This window comes from Apis mellifera, linkage group LG5 (genome assembly GCF_003254395.2).
Source record: "Apis mellifera strain DH4 linkage group LG5, Amel_HAv3.1, whole genome shotgun sequence".
NCBI lineage: Eukaryota > Metazoa > Arthropoda > Insecta > Hymenoptera > Apidae > Apis > Apis mellifera.
In genome coordinates this window covers 12,378,512-12,394,914 of record NC_037642.1, presented here as the reverse complement: position 1 = coordinate 12,394,914, position 16,403 = coordinate 12,378,512, and the positions used below count along the sequence as shown (strand labels likewise).

At 37.5% G+C, this 16,403-nt stretch overlaps 1 protein-coding gene across 8 annotated transcripts in view; it reads right to left on the bottom strand.

Annotated features, from left to right (window-relative positions):
• LOC408862 (prolyl 4-hydroxylase subunit alpha-2) overlaps window positions 1-16,403 on the bottom strand; it is a 323,379-nt gene that overhangs the window by 162,175 nt on the left and 144,801 nt on the right. Inside the window, exon 1 of one of the 8 annotated variants that reach the window (XM_026440570.1) lies at window positions 87-93. The exons of the other annotated variants lie outside the window; for them this stretch is intronic. The gene's annotated coding sequence lies outside the window, so the exon portion shown is untranslated. Of the gene's footprint in view, window positions 1-86; window positions 94-16,403 lie in introns of those variants that run through there. 8 annotated transcript variants of the gene reach the window in all.

The following is a 16,403-nucleotide window of genomic DNA, read 5'->3' as shown; positions in this document are numbered from 1 at the left end:
TTCCAACGGGGGGCTCCGACGAATTATGGCTCCCAGCCACATTCTGCACTTGTATCAAAGTTCGATTAATTAACTCCAAACTTTACCTCCCAGAATTACAAGTCTACGCGTAGATCGTTGAATACACATCGCCTCCAATATTTCAATGTTTCGGCCCCAGACACCCAAGTTTTCCCTTCCCCCCTTAGTTACATCCTCGTTATTTACACTTGTACCCGTGCACCTTCTACCTTCACAAAAATGATCGATAACTTATTTATCGCAACTAAGATGAGATTATCACGATTTTCCCGTGTCACGCGATTTTTCCTTCGAAATTTTTGAAATTTCGCCTCTCGAGAAAAGAAGAGAACCATCGGCGCTCTTAACCTTTTCGTTACCACGTATGTTGCGCAACGTACGAAAAAAAAATACACAAATTATATATATATATTTCTAAGAAAAAATGTTCGTAGTATTGTTGCAGAGAAAGTACGGATTAACCCTTTCGTTGCCACGGCCGACTACAATCACTCTCCGCAAAATGTCACCGACGTGCTACGGCCGACTAAAGTGGCTCCGCGCAAAATGCCAATGATGTACTACGGCCGGCTACAGTGGCTCCACGCAAGATGCCGTGTATCATACGTACGACGAGCGATTCGAGTTAACCTATACATCGAGTATATCTTTCTCTGAAAACGTAGCTTCGGTATTTCGTTTGTTTCTCATCATTATTAACAATTATTATTATATTCTGTGATGTTATTTTAAAATAATTGAACGCGAGTGTGTTTACTAATCATAAATACCCTGTTTCGAGAAAAGTTTTTCTTTCAATACTATGGGCGGCTACAGTGGCTCCGCGCAAGATACCGCGTATTGTACGTACGACTCGAGTTACGTACACGTCGAGTATACCTTTCTCTGGAAACGTAGCGTCGGTATTTCGTTTACATAGTTTGTTTCTCACGCGACAGTATTATTAACAATTATTATTATATCGCGTGATGTTATTCGATTCTAAAGCGTAATTAAACGCGAGTGTGTTTACAAGTTATAATATACAAGTTGTATATATTCCGTCTGGAGGAAAAGTTTTTCTTTCGACGAACACCGTGAAAGCAGTCGGGTTTGCAGCGAGGCGTAAACGCGGCGTTGACGATCTTTCTCGAATATCGTGCGAGTTTTTGGCGCTGTTGCTCGAAGTGCCGTGGCGGAGAATCGCCATTAGAACACGGCCACCTTATCTTCGTATCTTTTTTTGCGTGTCGCGTCGAGGGAGAAGGAACGTTTTAGACTTTTCGTCGCGCGAAAATTTTCAAACAGGAATGGATGTAAGTCTAACGAATCGTCATCGGTGAATTAAGTTACTTTAAGCTTTTTTTAATAATGATGAATTAATTTGAACTTGATTTCATTCTTTCTTCAATCTCGTTCAGTTTCGCGATACATTTCATCCGTGATGGAAGGGAATAACGCTACTGTAACGAGCGATCCGAGGAAGAGAGAAAATTGATGATCGAGCTTCGAATCCAGAAAACGCGCGAAATTTGATCGTCGTGATAGAGCACATACAACTATAATTCATCACGAAAAATGATTATATATTTTCCAACGGGATCTTTAGATATTCGTTATCATTCTTCTGATTCTCGATACTTACAAAAGATTGATCAAGGATTAAATTATAATCGAAGTATTCTAGGGAATGAAATATTCTTTCTGAAAAGCAGTTCAAATACCACTCTGATTGTTTCTAGAAAAAATCCGTGTCCACGTTTTCGTTCTCGGCAAGTTTTTTGTGAGAAACAACTGTTTCCAGAGGCTCAGAGGGCGGGATTACGAGGAGAAAAAAAATCGTTGGCTTCGATTTATGAAATTTTATTAATGGTCGAAGAAGATAGTTGGAACGATAGTTTCGATATCGATCGGATTAAAGGAGTCGAGAGATCGTGAATCGCGGAGGGAGGGGGAAGAAGAAAATCCGGGGGCAACGACTCCTCCGCGAAATGAGAAAGAGGCTCGCCAGGGGTTTTATTTCGTTTCCCGGTTATCGGGAAACCGTAAACGATTACGCGCACGCAAAAGCTTCGTCGAGCTGGTGGGCGAGATTTCGATCCTCTCGAAATCGATGAAATAACGCCTCTCCAACTTCGTAAAGTGCGGTTATGTTGCGCGGCCCGTTATGAATCCTCTCTCTCTCTCTCTCTCTCTCTCTCTCTCTCTCTCTCTCTCTCTCTCTCTCTCTCTCTCTCTCTCTCTCTCTCTCTCTCTCTCATTCAAAATGAAAGATGATAGAGAAAAGGAAAGAGAAAGAGAGAGATATGCATTCGCAGATCGAGGAATAGAATCGACAGCGAATTGAACGAAAGAAAAATTTGAATTGTTTATTAATGTATGTACAAGTGAAGTATTTTTTTAATGAGATTTAAAGGTGTCTATCAAACTGGCATTCAAGAACATTGTAAAATAAAATAAAAAAAAAGGAAAAGCGCGATACACTCTTTATATTATCGATAATTGATACGAATGAATTTCATGAGAATTGATTTAATTTTTCATCGAGTAGGAAACCAATCTCCCAAAAAACGAATGCCACGCCACATTTTAGATTCTTTTCGCTTTAAAACGAGCTTTAAAATGATTATTCTTCGATATTTTTAAAATTGATAATTTTTTAGCCATTTCATTAAAATTCTTCAAAATTGAGCTCTGAATGACTATTTTACGATATTATATATTTTTCTTCAAAAACTGATGAAGGCTACGCCATTTTAATTCCTTTCCTCTTTAATAAATAAGCTTTAAATAATTATTCTACGATATTTTTGTCGAAAGTTACGATATTTCAAAAATTGACAATTTTAGACTTTTTTTATCTTTAAAACGAGCCTCGAATATCTATTTCTCCTCGATCGATAAGTCCAAACTTATATACAAATTATCAAAAAATTCTTTCTCGTGCATGTTTTATATAGAAAAAAAAAAAAAAAAAAAAGATATAAAGAAATTTAAGAAATTTAAGAATTATCCGTTTCTTAATTTTTCTCGATGAACACACACACACACACACACACACACACACACACACACACACACACACACACACACACACACACACACACACACAGAGAGAGAGAGAGAGAGAGAGAGAGAGAGAGAGAGAGAGAGAGAGAGAGAGAGAGAGAGAGAGAGAGAGAGAGAGAGAGAGAGAGAGAGAGCTTCTAACTTTATCCCCAAACGTGAAAAATCTATATTTTTTTATAATTCAAAAGAAAAATATCAACAAATATATTTTCATTTTCAATATAAAGATTTATATAATAATATAAAACATTATTCTATATATATATATATATATATATATATATATATATATATATACATGTGTATGTTTCTCTGAGAACGAATATTTTGAACACGTAGAACGAATAGATTTCCAAGAGCATAGCGTATAGATGTCGTATCGCGTCATATATCGGATCATAGCCGCAGACGATTCGAATCCGTATCAACATTTTGTCCCGTCCACCAATACGACGACGATTTATACACACGCGGGATTCGAGAATTGGTCCGTCGCCTCGTAAAGATGATACAATGGGCAGGATGGTTTCGAGGTGTATATACGCTGGAATCTCGTTTGAATATTGCATCGGTCCCCGCTCGATGCGCAACGCGACAACGACGTTACGTAACGCGAGAAAGAGAGAGAAGGAGTAAGGGAGTAAGGGAGAGAGAGAGAGAGGAAGTAAGGGAGGGAGAGATGTGCACGGCGACGTGTGTTTTTCGCGATGCGTCGAGTGTTGGGGCGTGAGTGGGAAGCGGAATGTGGGTTATTGTCGTCGTGAATGGAAATCGATAGTTGTTGAGGGTGCAGTTGTGGATCGGTCCATGTGTTTTCTTCCTGCGGATCCCTGCCGCGTTTTTTGATCCACGCGTCAACCTTGTTTGACCCCCCTCGCCTTCTCTCTTCTCTTTCCAGCCTCATTTCTCCCTTTCCTCCACAAGATTTCTTCAGAGATCTTCAGAATCAATCTCTAAAACATTATATTACCCTTTGCATAAGAGTGAGAGATCTGAGAAATCTATACACGTACGTATAACGTGATTCGATCCTATTGTGGAGAAAGGTAAAAAAAAAAAAAGAAAGATCGTGCTCAATTTACTTTCTCAAAATTCAAACGAAATTCTAAAAAAAAAAAAAAAGAACATTCAATTCGCATATTATACAAAGAGAGGGGATCAAAGAAAGCCACGTTCGACTTTTCAAAATTCATGCAAAATTCGAGAGAGAGAAGGAAAAAAGAAAAAAAAATCACGGGGAGAAGATGGTATTCGCATGCCGGACAAAGATTGCTCGCGCCGCGGGAAGCACGAAGGAGAAGATCAAAGGAAGGATCTCGGGTTCGTCGATTGTCCCCGAAAAAAGAAGAAGAAGAAGAAAAAAGAAGCCAAGCAATCAAAAAAAAAAAAAAAAAAAAAAAAAAAGAAACCCATCCCTTAACCCTCGATTCCACTTCGAACCAGACCCAGAGAGTATCTCTCTCTCTCTCTCTCTCTGCCTTGAAGGAAAAAAAAAGAAAGGAAGAAGGGCGGTTAAGCGGAGGGGATGAAAGGCGTGCGTCGCGATTTCAAGGATCGAATTCCTCCCCTTTGCCACCGTCCAATTTCGAGGGCTGCTCGAAATGCGGAGGAATTTCGAGGAGAGAAGGAGAGGGGAGGGGAGGGGGGGGGGGAGGAAGACGGGAGCGTCGCGACGCGCGTGGATCCGCGTCCCTGTGTGTACAACTCACTCCCCCTTTGAGCCTTTCGGGACGGAATGCTCGATGATCACGCTAATGGATTACAGTTTGGTTTAAGATTTTAATCGAGCCTGGAACCGTCCGCCTCCCCCCCCCCCTTTCGACCATTTAGATATTGCGCTCTCAGCGGTAAGGAATTCTTGTTCCCTTTTGGAGGCGGCGGGAGGTGGATCGTAATTGAAGGTAATTGGTAACAGTGGTCCGCATCCGTGTTTATTGGATATTCGAAAATGAAAATCATAGGGGAGGGGGGAGAGATTAGTCGAACATTATCGTGCGTGGAATAAAAATTTTTATGTCGAATTATCTTCGCACGTTCCCGGATAATATCGTAAAAGAAATTGGAAATTGGAAGTATATTATAGGATGCTCGATCGATAATTAGCGAATGTGACATTAATTATTTCCGGATTTTAATGCTGTTTATCGATTCTTTTAAGTTCTCTCGAATCCAAAAATTCGCGATTAATTAATCGAAATTTAATGTTTCCCCCCTCCTCCCTAAACGGTTGGAAACGGTTTAATTACAAATTATACGATCAGGAACTCGCCTCATAAAAATTCAACCACGTTATCTCGAGCCTCCAAATGTAGAAAGAATCTACCGTTCCTCGAGTTAATCGCAGTTGATCTATAACTATAGCAGGGAAGGGGAGTGGAATCTCTTGGAGAGTCGCTTGCAATCCTAAACTAATTGCTCGAAACTCTAAAAGGAGAAAAAAAGAGAAAGAGAAAGAGAGAGAAGAATAAAGTATATAGGCGGTGGAGAGGAGAGAAAGAGAGAGAAGAAGAAAGTATATAGATGGTGGAGAAGAGAGAAAGAACAGAGGGAAGGAAACTGTCGACGAACGCGCGGCGAGTATAAGCGGTGGTTCTAGTAACTAAAATTACATCCTTCCAAGCCACTAACGGAATAACTTTCGTCGAGAAATCTCGAGATTTGCAGCGAGACTCTAAGAATCTCTCTCTCTCTCTCTCTCTTCCTCTTCCTCTTTTGGAGAACGTCTCCGTTGAAATTTAATGTTCGAAAGGTAAGCCGAGCAAATCCGGGATGCTCGATTTTCAAATATTAAGAGGTTATGATATCGCTGGCGAGCATCGATGTCTAAGCAAGGTTTTTTATCCGATTAAGATTTATCCGAGAAAACTGAAATTCCATTCCAGTTTCCAAATTCCAGAAGAAATGAAAATAGATTCGAATTCGTACTCGAACGTAAAAATTGGGAAATTTAATTATCTAACAGTCTTTGGGCAATTATTAATTATTTCGTAATCGACTTCTTTTCGTTCGTGGCGCCATCTGAAAGAACGTTCTTTTGTTTTTAAGAAGAGCCGTGATGAGCGCTCCAGTGCAACAAGTTCGAGCAATATGGCGTCCGAGAAACGTCGTTCGCGTCTCTGTTTACTTTTTGCGTTCCAACTTAGGAAATCGGTTGTCGAAACTGAAATGATTTGTGCGCGTTACAGAGAGAAAAATCTTACGGAAAAGTGATAACAAAGTGGAAAAAGTGGTAGCAAAGATTTAAAGCTGGAAATTTTAATTCGGATCGTTCAGGTGCATCGAGAAAGTTCGACGGTGACGTGTTAAAGGAATCGTACGACGAAAATCCAATTCAGACGCGAGAAAAATCGGCGGGAAGATAATAAAATCTTGAATTTGGAAAAAAAAAAGAGAAAAAATTTATTTGCATACCTGATATTATCTTAATAATTGTAATCATTGATCAATCGATCATCATTAAAATGAATCGATAATCACGATCACCTTCTGTAATTTGTAACCATTGATCAATAATTTTTAAATCGTTCGGTCGATTTTTCCAACAAAATTCAAGTTTTTGATAAAAATTATCGGATAAAATGTTTGAAATTAACTCGTTCCAAAGATTTTTTCTGTAAAACTATATAAAAATATATATATTTCTAGAAAAATATTCACGGTTGTTATTATAACGAAAATACGGATGAAATAATAATCGAAAATGTAATCATTTCGTGATGAATAATTAATAAAGCAATATCGATTATAACAACTTCTGATTCCTTTCTTACTCATTGATCAATGATTACATATTAATCGTAATTTTCAATCATTAATTCATCGTTAATTACTTTTTGCCCAACGCGACACCGAAACGAGAGATCGTTCAATATTCAAAATTAAAAACTCGGTTATCGGCCGATCATCGAATAAAATCATAAATCTCGAAACGTTGATCCAGTGGACATCTGTTTGCGAATAATTAGCTCGCGAGCCAATTCATAATCAGAATTATTCGCGAACGGTGGCAAAGAAAATTGGAAGGAGGACGCGTTGAACAACAACACTGCGGGAGGGGGGAGAGTAACACAGTTGCGAGTGTCTCCTCCGGCCGTTTCACCGTCGGCTGGCGTCAAATTTACATCAAAGGGCGAACCCGGCCAATTTAAACAACGGCCGGTGCACAATGGAATTGAAAATTCAAGGGCGCGCGGCTGCGGAATTCGTTTGCTTCGCGACGATGTTTCGTGATTTCAGAAAGAAATGTGTCGCTTTTTCTCAACGCAGAGATTTTGTTTTCGAAATCGTTGAAAATCGTCTCCCGTCGAAAAATTAATAAACAATGGAATTTTTCTCTTCAGTATGAGGGAACGGTATTGTAAATTGACCAAAAAAAAAAAAAAATAATAATAATAAAATAATAAATAATAAAATAAAAAATAATAAAATAATAAAATAAAAAAATAATAAAATAAAAAATAAAAAAATAAAATAAAAAATAATAAAATAATAAAAATAATAAAAATAAAGATGTGAGTCGATGTGATTTGTTCTACTGGTTCGAAAATAAATTAATTAAATAATTAATTAATCGATCGATAATATCTTGCCGTTTATATTTCGATCGAGAGTTATCTGTGTAATATTCCGGTTTCATACGGACGCTTTAGTAAGCTTTAATTTTGGACAGGCGGAGGACGGGGTTCTTAATCAACAGCCCCAACCACCCAAAATCCTTCCTCCCGCCGCGGAGGCTGCCGCGCCTTTCACCTCTGTCATTAGACATTGGCCTCTCTCCCCCCCCCCCCCCCTTCTCCTCTCCTTTGGTAGTAGGCCAAATTTTAATGAGAAAACTTAACGAGAGCTCCGTGTCCCGACACGCATTTCCCATGCTGATTATGCATCCGGAGTGGCTCGGTGAAGCTCGGATTCGCCGTCCCCTTTGTCCTCGTTACGCGGGAAAATCTGTTCGATTCACCCATCTTCCCGGTTTTACAACCGTTTAAAATGATTCACGACCCCTCTCGAGAAATTTCCAACATTTCGAAATATATCTCCTCGTCTAGATTTACGTCCACCCTCGTAATATTCTCGTAACTCTTGCTACGTTTTATCAGAGCGTCAACACAGAAGTGTAAATATCAGGTATACGTAGCAAGTTCCTTCCCGTTTCTTTTTTTCTACGATCGTAACTCGTCGCAGAGTTCGAATTACTTCACCGCTAGTGGCGCCATCTGAAAGACCGTTCTTTTGCTTTCAAGAAGAGTCGCGACGAGCGCTCCAATAGTCTCCAGTCTTACGCGACAATTTCAAGCTATACGACGCGCGAGAAACGTCGTTCGCGTCGCTGTTTACTTTTTGTGTTCCAGCTTAGGGGAGATTCGCTGTCGAAACTACCGAAATGGTTTGTGAAACGCGAGAGAACGCTTATCTTACGTGCAAAAAGTGGTGGCAAAGATTCAAAGCCGGAAATTTTAATTCGGAAGACGACGATGTTCCGGTGCATCGAGAAAGTTCGACGATGTGTGTTGGAAGAATCGCGTGACAAAAATTCGAAAAGAATACCTAATACAATGATTTTCTATATCGTTTTTCTCTCTTCTCGATTCTTTAATAGTAATTGCATCGAATTTCACAATCAAGGAAATTGTCGTTGATTCGTCATGTAATCTAACCTAACCTAACCTAAACTTTTATTTTCCGCGATACGAAAGCGATTCCCCGTTGAAACTTTTCACAAAAAACGCAAAAACAACGAAACACGTCCCTCAGCGACAAAAATCAAAAAAATAGGGGGGAGAGGAGGGAGGGAGATTCCGTTTGCCAGCCCGATAGCGTGTTTCGTGAAACAATGCGACCGCCATATTAGCAACTGAGGGACGTCAACGCCGGCCATTTTACGGCACAAAGCCCGGTTGAATTACGTTTTCGAGCAACAGTCTATTCGTCGGCCGGGAGGAAGTTTGCGAGCAGAAGGCGGCCAGGGAGGGCGGAAGGAGAGGAGAGACCGCTTAATTTCCTGCTTTAAATGCGGAACAGAAAGCGGACAAGGCAGCAAGAAGATGAAAAATCGAAATCGAATCGAGCGGGTGGTGCGTGTTCGCTTCTGCCGACCGATAATTGACTTTTCCGCCATAATAAAACGATACCTGCCTCCCCTCTTACCTCCAGCTTTCTTCTTTCCTCCACAAACGATCGACAAATATATATATATATATATAATACAAGGATGAATATCTGGATCATATCTATTGTGTACGATTTGTAATCTGAATACACGAGTGAATAAACGAAGCACGATAGTTCATTAGGAGGGAAACACGTGATGTTGGAATAAGTAACGTCGCGCGTATGGAAGGTGCTCGTCCACGGCCGATAATTTAGAAGATGTCGCGCTACGATACCGGCCGGTATTTCGCGTGCGTCGAGTCACGTGCGAGAGAGAGAAGGAGCGCGCTAAATTTTCACGTGCAAGTAAGTGAGACGAAACGATCGAACTCTTGTTTTCTTCTTTCGATTCAAAGTTAAAAAAAATCGATCGAAATTGAAACGAGTGTTTAATTAAAATAATTAAAAGGGAGGGGAAAAAAAATATGATGACACGTTCTGCAACGATGTATTCGTTCGTCATTAATTGAATGTTATCCGTTATTTATACGATTGTTCGACCGTTCTCTCGGAACGATGCTACGCCATCGATAATTAGCCCAGTCGTCATGGATAAATACTTTAACACCTCTCCCTCTCCCTTTCCCCGAAATCCATGAATATTAATAAGGAAAACACAAATTCGTGGCTTCCCACGAGCAAATATATTTCGCGCGTCACAAGATAATTAACCATTGACGAAATTATTGCGCTCGATCCCGTCCGAATTTCAACGTATAAAAAGATTATTCTGTCGCTGCTCGTTGTTACACGCGAAAGATATTTCGATTTCGAAAAAAAAAAATATACGATATTCTCAAAAATATTTGAAAAGAAAAAATTATTTATTCATTCGTTTCGTTGAATTATTTTCATCCTTGATGAATATCCTTGATTTAAATAAAATTGGACGAAGAAAACAACTGGAGAAAAGACTAAAAGTCGATATTTGCAAATTTTCCAAGTGGAGGATAGATTCCATATTCCGCGTATAAATTATGCGCGGTACAATACTGCACCAGTTTCCGGAAGTATAAAGTACCAAGGAACACCGAGTTATCGATCAAACTCGTCTTCCTCCGCCCCGCTGTTTACTCGGTAACCCGCTTCGTCGTTTAAACGTATGTTGATGATATAATAAATTCTCCGTTTTCGGGTAAATTTTTTGTTTCCAGCGCGCGAAATAATTCTTCGGGTGTAATCGGGAAGGAGGAACATCAGCGAATCGGCTCTTGCGAACGCATATTGAATATTCGAGGAAGCGAGAGTGCTCCTTAAGTGGGATCACTGCATCGCTGCGTGTACGTCGTATATCGCGTCGTGTGTTCGAAGAGGGCGTTCGAGACTCGATCGTTTGGAAAGTGATGTAAATTGGATGTAACCGACATTTGAATTTCGCGCCACTCGCTCGGTAAACTGTTGCCAACGAAAAAGAAAAAAGATAATTAGTTCGATTAAAAATGGAATTCTTCGTTGATCAATCTTTAAATGTGAGAAAGAAATTCGAGTTATCGAAGATACAAAAAAGTTTTATATCGCCGAAAAGTGCAGTTATTTGCTTTCTTTCGAGAAAAATATGACCGAGTCGTAATATTTCAGACGATACGATAAAAATCGCCGGTTAAAATTCTGCCAAGAACCGCGTTTTCTTGTTTTATCCACTGAGTATCCACCAAAAGTATCACCAAAGTGAAACCGTAAAAACCGTAAATTATTCTGTACAGACTGTTCCATACAGCGATACAACGAATTCGAATCGTTCGAAAAATTTCTCTCCCGATTTTCTTCGAAAGTCGAATTAAAAAATTTTTAACAGAAAATAAAATTTAATTCATTTCGATAATTACGTTATATTATCACGCAACTTGTGTGTATTTTTGAATAATTTTTATACACTTATAAAACAGTCGTACTTCGATCCTCAAAATTATTCAATGCCAGTAATTTTTGAAACGAAGAATATCGTCAGACATAACCTGCGCAGCGAGGCAGCCGGGACGAGATACTAGCGTTAAATGTTGAATTCAAGCGTTTTCGAGTAGGAAAGCCGGGGTATCGAGTTACGACATCTGGCTCTACATCGTTTTTGCAAACTCGTCCCGAGAAAAGTACTATTTACCGACCGAGTCGGTGGTCTCTTAAAATTCGAAGTAAATTAATCGCGCGGCTGACGAGATTATTCGATTTCTTTCGAGAACGATCGATTCGAAGTAATTTTTTCGTTGTTTCTTGGATCTCGCGATGAAACAAATTTTTTCTTTTTTTTAAATTAATCAATTGCCTCTGAAAAGGAAACAACAACAACAACGTGTTTAAATATACGATACTTTTGCCCGAAATGAATCGAAAAACCAGAAACAATGGGATAGGGAAAAGTAATACGAAACGATATATATATATATATATGGGACCGCCAAACGAGAACAAACAAGCAAACAAAAATGTTGTGGGATAAAATAAAACAGAATCGAAAGGAATAATCGATTCCAATAACGAAAATAACAATAACAGTGGGCGCGATGAGTGTCACTTTTACGACACGGCCAATCATTCTCGTATGCCTTGCCTCTTCTCTTCTCTCTTTTTCGCGCACGAAAGAAAGGAAAAAAAAAGAGAGAAAAGAGAAAAAGGACAGGAACAAGCATCGAAAGATAAAACGAAAGAAGCGAAAAGAAATAGGCCCATTCGAATTCCAAGAGAGGGTTGTTCGTTTTTTTAACGAGAGCCTCCCTTTATTTCGCTCTCGAAATTCACGGACACCTCGGGCGGACAGGAATCAAGGACGACACTCGGCCGATAACGTGGCCTCGACGATCGCCTGTTGGACGAGAAAGACTTGGCAGGCGAGCGGATCCGTGGGAGGAAAAAAAAGAAAGGTGGAGAGAAAGGAATACGTCCCGGTGAATATTCCGTGATACCATGTACGCGAAAGCGTGATAAATGGTACGGATTATCAAGGGAACGATTAATCGAGTGGAGATGTTTCGTTTCAAATTTTTTTCCCTCTCCACGAAAAATGAAAATTGACCATTAATATCCTCCGAAATAAATACTTGCGTACGATGAAGGGGAGGGGAGAGGAACCGAAGAGTCTCTAAGTGGACCGCGAGAGAGCAACGAAAAAGAGGAGTCGGAATTGAAAATTAAGAGCTCGCGTCGAGCCGATCGGAGGGAACGGAAGGGTGGAACAAAGGGCGACGTTAAAATAATGGAGGTTAAGCGTGGCAAAGGGGTTGCGCGCGAGTGTAAGAGCGGCATAAGGAGAGATAAAACGGCAAGGTGCGGGGAGCAAAGTGCCTCGTTTCCGCCCGTATCGTCGCCGGTGTGGAAAGTGAAGTTCTTCTTTTAAACATAAAAGAAAACTCGTCCGAATCCGCCGGTAATTTCGATCCGGTGGCGATCTCTCTGAGAGGGCGCTCAACGATCGGTCGCGCGATGGCGCTGCTCGCGGTGTCCCCCTCGTCTCGAAAATTCGTTCCAATTCGCCCGCCCGCCTCTTCTATCCCCCCCTCCCTCTCTCTCTCCGCTCTTAACGACAGCAACGTCGCGAAAGTGAAAACAGAGGGAGGGGAGCGGGAAGGTTCGATCGCGTATTATTAGAGCGAGAGGTGGGAGGGAAGGCTCGTTACGAGCGCGGCAATTCGATGGGGCAAATGAATTTTCACGACATTGTTAATTAATTCGGCGTTGGGCCGGGCGCGCGTTACGCGCCCCCCCCACGATAATTCGACGACCGTTTAATTGGCGACGGCCTCGCAAATTGACCGTCCCGCTTTTATTATCTTGCAACTCTTCGCGATATGGGAGGGGGGAGGGGAGGGGGAGGAGGATCACGTGCTTTGCTCTCTTAGTTTTTCTCCCTATAAAGTAAATCTCTATTTTTCTTTCTCGCTAAGGAAATTTTTTTTTGATTCGAATAATATCGATAAAGATTTCCTTGAAGTAAATTTTCACTTTTCACGCTCCTCTCTCTCTCTCTCTCTCTCTCTCTCTCTCTCTCTCTCTCTCTCTCTCTCTCTCTCTCTCTCTCTCTCTCTCTCTCTCTCTCATTTGTGTGTGTGTGTGTGTGTGTGTGTGTGTGTGTGTGTGTGTGTGTGTGTGTGTGTGTGTGTGTGTGTGTGTGTGTGTGTGTGTGTGTGTGTGTGTGTGTGTGTGTGAATTTCTGTGTGAAATTTTTTTTTCCCCAAAAAGAAAATTGTTTCGGCGGTAAAAAAATCCTTTCGAAATATTCTCGTGGCCTTCTTTCGAGAACTAAGAATTAAATCGTATCAATGAACGCACTGATATTATCATTCGCCTCAATTGTTCCCAAGAATCGTAACAATTTCGTATCCCAGTTACATAAATGGCGACAATTCCCTTTACGCCCTCCCTCCCCCTCCCTTCGTTCCGACTCGTTTCATTGGCCCAATAAAACGGCAGTTATCATCCGCAGACCACCGTCGCAGGCGAAATTTTCCTCAATCTTTAAAAATCATTTTTAATCCAATCCCTCGCAATTATTAATCCGTTCATCACACGAATCTTTCAACACGAACATCTAATCGTCCAGATCTCGCGAACTTTCTTTCCCCTCCCCCCTTCTCGCCTTTGATTCTAACGATAATAAAAAACAAGAGAGAATTTTTATCCGAGGTTTCATAAAAAAAAAAAAAAAAAAAAGAAAACTTCCATGTTAGGATGAGGAAAAAGCGTTAACGGTAAGAAAAAACAGTCCGGATTAAGTCGAGCTTAAACGCGTTATCAGGATTGATACCACTGATGTAAAAGTTTGCTCGCCCGCTCGTGTTTACGATTATGAGAAACGCGGCATTCTTGCACTGGGAGGGAAGAGGAGTGGGGATGGAAGCAAGGCTCTCCTCGCTCGAAAAAGCGAGGCAAGGTTCGTAACGTGGACGGCCACATTTTTCGAAAAGTGGCGGATAAAGGAATTCGAGAGAAGCGATTTACTGATAGAAACCTTTGGATAAGTTGGATGGGGGATAGGGATGGAGGTTGGGGGATATAATTGTTTTATGGGTGTCGAGGGATATAATTGAAACGTGTGACGCGGCGGGAGTTGGCGTTGAGGTTTCTTTAACGAGTCTTTGATCGAGAGAAAAGTGTACTAAAGTAAAGTAATTGTACGAAATACTTTGAATGTTGTCGTTATTCGTCGAAAAGACGATGTCAGAAAAAAAAATATTGTATACTGAAACTTGTACTGAGCGGATGTATTGGAGAAGAATTCAAGGTCATCTTTGTTTACTTCAAATGAAATAAGATGTTGGAATCGATAAACGAAAATATTTTTCAAACAGCTCAAAGAGAAAAATTTAATGAAGGAAGGTAAAATATATCAAACAATTTTAATTACATTGGATTTGCATGTGCTAAAATAATAAGTTAAGTAACTCTCAGAGACACTCAGAGACAACTGATGCAGCGATACGAAAATTTCAACTTTCCAATTTGACGTTTCAATTCGAATATCTCCTATAATGTAAGAAAGTTTATTTCACTAGTTATTTTGACCTTGCATCGACGATCGATTAAAAGATAAAAAATATAATATAAACATAGAATTCCGTTGGAAAAAACAGAGATGACTTTGAAATATCCTCTACGTCTTCAACCACGCAAAAAATGTTTATATCGCGATACATCGGCCTCTGTATAGTGCAAGTTTTAGTATAAAACATTTTTTCATATATTGCTACAAATAACGGCAATATTTAAACTGGACACCAAGCTGTACATATGGATTAGTAACAAAATATTTCTATTCGAACGAATTTATATATATATATATATATATATATATATATATATATATATATATATATATATAATATATGTCCTCCTTCCTTTCTTTATCACGTGACTGCGCGTCACCCATATTCGGGTAACACTTATTCGACTACTTATGAAGAATCTTTGTAGGCATTTGGAAAAATATTCCATATTAAAACTATTAAATTATTTATTATATATTATTTATTATTTTTATAAATAATTTATTAAAAAAATTATTTATAAAAATAAAAGGCATTTAGAAAAATATTCCATAAGATATATTATAACTATTAAATTATTTATTATTCTATTTATTATATTAATTATTTTTATAATTAAATAATTTATTAAAAAAATTATTTATAAAAATAAATAAACTAATTAAAAAATTATTTATAAAAATAAACAAATTTATTAAAAAAATTATTTATAAAAATAAAAGGTATTTGAAAAAATATTCCAGAATATATTAAAATTATTAAATTATTTATAAAAATAAAAAGATTTTAAAAAAATTATTTATAAAAATAAAAGGATTTATTAAAAAAATTATTTATAAAAATAAAAAGATTTATTAAAAAAATTATTTATAAAAAGATTTATTAAAAAAATTATTTATAAAAATAAAAAGATTTATTAAAAAAAATTATTTATAAAAATAAAAAAATAATAAAAAATTTATTAAAAAAATGATTTTGTAATAAATTTTATAAAATTTTAAAATATTTTATACTATTTATTATTTATTATTTTTAGAATTAAATATTTTATTAAAAAAATTATTTATAAAAGTAAAAAGATTTATTAAAAAAATTATTTATAAAAATAAAAAAATAATTTATTAAAAAAATTATTTATAAAAATAAAAAAATAATTTATTAAAAAAATTTTGTAATAAATTTTGTAAAATTTTAAAACATTTTATATTTTATATTATATATTATTTATTATTTATTATTTTTAGAATTAAATATTTTATTAAAAAAATTAAATTATTTATAAAAGTAAAAAGATTTATTAAAAAAATTATTTATAAAAATAAAAAAATAATTTATTAAAAAAATTTTGTAATAAATTTTGTAAAATTTTAAAACATTTTATATTTTATATTATATATTATATATTATTTATTATTTTTATAATTAAATATTTTATTAAAAAAATTAAATTATTTATAAAAGTAAAAAGATTTATTAAAAAAATTATTTATACAAATAATAAAAAAATAATTTATTAAAAAAATTATTTTCAATGTAAAATTTTAAAACATTTTATACAAAGAAGTTGATTCGTATAATTTGAACAAAAAGTTCTTCAAATATTATGTTGACTCCGTTGAAGCTTTTGATAAGATTTTGTTTTATTTTCAGATAATCCTAATAATTCTCTAAATTCTCTAAAATCTTCTAATTTCCATATTTCTTTCGTTGCAC